The following is a 5,963-nucleotide window of genomic DNA, read 5'->3' on the forward strand; positions in this document are numbered from 1 at the left end:
CCTAAAATTTATAAATAAATAATGATGAACTTAAAACTACTTTACACACACTACACATACAAAATGGCTTATTATAATAATCAATTTAAATGTCAATCATTTTTATTAAAGCAAATTGAGAGTGTATTATGACTGCTTCAAAATGCTCTATTATTTTTCTTCCTATTTTATGTTATAGTTCTTGTCTTGTTCTCCATTATATCCTAAATATAAAATAAATTTTTGAGAATATTTTTTCTAATTAATCTATTTATCAATCATATAAGCTCATCTAGCTATCGATTTTCATTTTTTAGCAGGCATATTTGTATTCTATAAATATTTCTATTGAATTTTTTTTTTTGGTTTTTGGGCGCTCTCCAGCTTGCTGGGGGATCAAACCACGGTCTGTCCTGGGTCAGCTGCTTGCAAGGCAAATGCCCTACCTCTGCTCCATTGTTCTGGCCCCTCTATTCGATTTTTTTGGTTCTGTATTGTTTTCAGCCATACCCGGAGATGCTCAGGGGTTACTCCTGGCTATGCACTCAAAAATAGCTCCTGGCAGGCTTGGAGGACCATATGGGATGCCAGGGCTTCAAACTGCCGTCCTCCTAGGCTAGAGAGTGCAAGGCAGATGCTTTATTGCTTGCACCACCGCTCCGGCGCCTCTATTTATTTTTTCATGAAAGACACTACCTTGTCCAATTTATTTTCTTTTTATTTTAATATTTTTATTTAAATACCTTGATTACAAATATGATTGTAGTTGGGTTTCAGTCATGTAAAGAACACCCCCCCCTTCACCAGTGCAATATTCCCATCACCAATGTCCCAAATCTCCCTCCTCCCCACCCCACCTCTGCCTGTAATTAGGTCAGTTTATACTCAGATTCAAAATACAATATTTCATAAAGTAGTTCCTATGAAAGACTCTCATTTGACCTTCACAGTTGTTCCAGGAGTTATTTATTGTGATAGTTATAGTTTCTGCTTGCAGACAATGAAACTGAGGATCAGGTAGTTTGCATGCCATCCACCAAATAATACAACTATTTGATGGTAGAGCTTGGCCTCAAAGTCAGACTTCAAAACTTCTGAATCATTGCAATTTTATCTTGTCATGCTGCTTTTCTGCCTTTGATAGAAACATAGTAAAACCTGCTTTGTGAAAAGTGGTATCTCAGGAGGTAAGCCAATGTCTCTCTTTGGCACCTTTCTCATTCTGTGTCCTTTCCTGAAATCCTAACTAGTGCTGGAGGACCAACCACTGTAATCTGCCTGCTGTGAATTTCTCTTTACTCAGTAAATTTATTTGTTTATTTCTGTAACAGCATGGGGTACAGGAAAAATTTGTGGTTGGCTTATTGCTGTGGTTTTTTTTTTTTTTATTTCCTAAGTTTCTTAAAAAACGTTCAATGTCACTTGGAGCCAAAGTGATTAAATAAAACCCAAATCAGACAGTGTGTAGTGCCCAAAACAGCCCACATGAAAAGTCCCAACTTTGAAAATAGGATTGATGGTGTTTTCAATATTAAATATTCTGGAATTCAATTAAAAGGTAGCTTAAGGACAAAATAAAAAAAGTGCTTATTTTGTTCTAATAAAAATAAAAACAGCTTATTTGGATTGATGCCATAGTATTATTATTAATATGATCATAATTCTAAAAGGCTACTGTTATATATATGATATGCCAAATAAAATGTAGTGGAGAAGAAGGAATGTAGAAAACCCTTAAAAGGGACATAAAGACTTTTTTGTAAGTTGGAGAGACTCTGCATTAATGTGTGTTTTAAATTTTTCTATGTATTTAATGCCTAGAAATAAAGTTGAGATTTTTATTTTTTGGTTTCGTTTTTGGGCCACATCCTATGATGCTCAGGGGTTACTCCTGGCTATAAGCTCAGAAATTGCTCCTGGCTTGGGGGACTATATGGGACGCCGGAGGATTGAACTGTTGTCCGTCCTAGGTCAGCCACGTGCAAGGCAAATGCCCTATCACTTGCAGCTCAGCTAGGGCCCCAAAGTTGAGATTTTTTTATAGTAACCATGATGTAATTAGCTAGCTCTGGATGATGGGATTCATCAGGTATGACACAGAGTGCATTGCACACACAAAATCATTTTGAATAGTCTGTTCATTAAAATAATTATATAATTTATCAATAGATTAGTCAGATTAATTAAATTAGTTAATAATTTATACATTAAAACAAATTAAGTTTTTTAAAGGAACAAGTACAGTGGACGAAGTGCTTGCTTTTAATGATCCCCTGCACCTTCTACTGTGCCCTGACCCTGCCAGGAATGGTCCCTGAGTCAGGAATAAGCCCTGAATATAGACATGTGCGTTCCCAGACAAAAGAGAATAAACCTATAACCCCATCCCCCCATTCTTCTTCGTGTAACCTTACGTACAAGAAAGACCCTCTCATTTCTGGGAGGGGTCTTTGGGAGGTTACAAAAGGTTTGGCCTCAGGGGCAAAAGGGAATTTGCTTGGATGGAGTTGCAGGAGTTGCAGGAGTGGAGATGGAAGAAAGAGAAGTTAGAATGTGGGACTGAATAAGGTACAAGCGTAAATGGTTATGATAGGCCAGAAAGGTGGCTAGGGCATGAATAAAGCTGATATCTCCTGGAACCTGTCTGTGGATGATTTACTTGCCACTATCCTGAAGCTGCTGCCCCTACGGCTGGAGGAGGTGGATACACGTGGTCCTGGGCAGGAGGAGAAAGGCCTCCATCACCATCCACCTCCATCAAAGTCCATCCAAAGGGCTTTAATGCAACAAAATCAACAAAAAACCCAACCAATCAATAACAGCAAAAACAAGAGAAATAATATTTTGAGTGTGAGCTGTTTTTTCCATGCCAAGACAGAATCTACTTTATTTTTCCAAAAGCATCTCTGAACTTAATTTTAGGGGAAAATAGCCAATCTGAAATTTCCAAGAAGACAATCTAAAAAAGAAAAAAATTTAATAAAAGAATTTAATGTTATTCTGAAGGAAATTTGGAAAAAAATTTTGATCATAGAAATAAATAAGTAGCCAGCACTCAAATTTTTGACTTGTACTGTTTCATAAACTTCCATATTCTCAAATAATGTTTTTTATCTTTTTCTTCAATTGTAACTGAAAAGCAGTAACATATGACATAAATATAATAAGCTTAGCTTTCTATACTTGAAAATATAATTGTTTTAAGAATGCACTATACACAATCTAACCCATAATAAAGCCTTTCTTCAGTAAAGTTTATCCTCACCAATGATGATTGGCCTAGAAAATGGAAAACCTTTACTTCTGACTTGGTTTTATATATTTAAGCATTCTGACCCATTCCACCTGGGTCATCTTTTCAACTGTAACCCATGAATCAATCCAAAGTTTCTTTCTATGTATGTGCATAAGTATATGTCTAATGTCCGTTTCTAATATACATAATGTCTACATTTAAATTGTCCTTTCCCCTTTACAGATAATGATTCCTTTCCCCCACATCCTCTTACCAAGTTATAAATCTTTTTCTAGCCCTTCACTCTCTCACCCCGCAATCTGTTATTTCCATTTAACCATTTTTTACCCTCAGTTCTTCTTTTTGTTTTGTTTTGTTTTTGGGTCACACCCAGTGGCGCTCAGTGGTTATTCCTGGCTCCGTGCTCAGAAATCACTCCTGGCAGACTCCGGGGACCATATGGGATGGGATGCTGGGAATTGTACCGGGGTCTAGCTTGGGTCTGTCTCATCCATAGCAAATGCCTTATCACTGCTATCGGTGTGGCCACTATCTTCTGTTCTTAACTCATCAGGAACTGGAATATTCTCTCCAAACCGCCAGGTGACAACCAGCTTCCAAAGTGAAAAAAAAAAAAAGAAAAAAAGATTCCCAGCCCACCTTGCCTTAGTATGAGAAGAAGCTGCCACTGCTGCTGCTGCTAATTTGCTATCAATGGCCTCTTTTCCTTCACCTTTCTTCACTGTGGATATCTGCTCACTACCAGACTCGGTTTCTGAGAACCCCCACCTAGAGGACATATCCTGATATGTGACTGCTGGAAGCCATTTTTCAGACTCACAAGACCATATTGCAAAATGAGCTTGTGATTTTATCTCCCACCCCAACTATTTCAAAGACTTTAAGGGAACATGTATAGCTCCTTCAAATATTCCTTTAGATGTATTTCCTTAATAGGCATAACTCTTATTGTCTATATTCTTATTTAGTGAAGTTTTCCTCATTCCTATTAATGGACCTATTTAAGGAAATTCTAGTAGATACGTTTCTCTAATGTTCCAAGTTCATGTTAGAACCAGGTTATCTAGATTGTTTAGCTTGTTGTTTTTACCCCATATGTACCAGTAGTACCATGTGGCATTGTTCCTTTTTGCATAGGGACATTAAAATGAGAAAATCTTACATGTGCAAACAACATCTTATCTAATAGGGATAGGAACACATAAATTTTTTATTGCAATAGGGTTGTACACCCTTAACACTTGTCATACTGACGTGGCTTAGGCTTCAGCAGATCAAATATTGGCTTTCACCCCTGAACCTTGGATCCCACACATGGGACCATCATGGTTTTCTATACCAGCACTAGGAAATGGACTTCTACCAGGGAAAGCCATAAAGCTGCCCTGGCATTGGCTTGCTCCAGAGTCACTTCATATGACACCCTGACCACTTGGTAACAGCAACAACCTGCTTCTAGGAAACATTTCTTTCTCTGCATTGTCACCTAATGGTGAGATGAAACCAGAAGATGCTCTGTGTTACCCTAACTTCCATATAGGAACTGTACAAATCCTAGGATCTCTACAGAAACCTGACTATGACAACTATGATTGTGAAGAGCTTAACTGGGGCCACAGAGAAAGACCTTGGGTTTAGGCAATTTAGTATGCTTGGAAACTGTAGGTGGTCTTATGCCAGGATGCTTTATGGGTCCCTGTTTTTAGGACAAAGGTTTTTTCTTTATATTACATACAATAACCAAGATATAGACACAACCAAATGTCCCACAACAGTGATATATACACACACACACATATATATGCGTACACACAATGAAATATTATGATACAAGTATAAAATATTACAGTTTACTGCAAGTTGGATTATTCAGTGTCTGATATGAAATAAGTCAGAGAAAAATTTCAAATATTGAATTATTTATTTATCTATGGCATTATAAACAGAATAAGGAAATAGCATAGGAAGTTTAGAAACGTTGGGGTTGGAGCCAAAGAAATAGCACAGTGGTAGGGAGTTTCCTTGCACTGGGCTGATGAACAAAATCTGCTAACAAACGCAGATTTGATCCCGACATCTCATAAAGTCCCCTGAGCCCAGGGATGATTTCTGAGCAAAGAGCCAGGAGTAACCCCTGCACACTACCTAAAAATAAAAAAAAATCTTTAAAATTTAGATGAAAAAAATGATATTACTAAGCAGAGGATGTTGGGAGATGAAGAAGTATTGACACAGGGACAATGGGGAGCATCTTAGGAATTTTGGTGACAGTAACATTACAGTAACATTGTAAATTCACACCAAAATCATAAGATTATTGTAACTATGTTTTTGCACTATTAAAATATGAGGAAAATCTTGGTAACATATAAAAATTATAATCTACCTTGTATATTAGCTTGCTTCTCGATCTGAGATGTGTAACTCTTGTCCCCATTCCCCAAAGGCTTGAGAAAAGCCTATTTTGTCTCTTGAAAACACAACTCTCTCTTTCTCCCTCTCATATTTCTTTTTGTTTGTTTGTTTTGGGGTCTTGGTGTCACACAAGTCTGCTGTCACTGCTCTGCACTCAGAGATTACTCCTTACAGTCTCGGGGGACCATACAGGATGTGAACCCAGGTTAGCCACATACAAGGCAAATATACTACCAGCTGTGCTCCTTTCTGACTCCTTTCTTTACCACTCTGACTTCTTTCTCATATTTTTCTGTGTAGATTTTTTTAAATA

The sequence above is a fragment of the Suncus etruscus genome, chromosome 5 (genome assembly GCF_024139225.1).
Source record: "Suncus etruscus isolate mSunEtr1 chromosome 5, mSunEtr1.pri.cur, whole genome shotgun sequence".
In the NCBI taxonomy this organism is placed as follows: Eukaryota; Metazoa; Chordata; class Mammalia; order Eulipotyphla; family Soricidae; genus Suncus; species Suncus etruscus.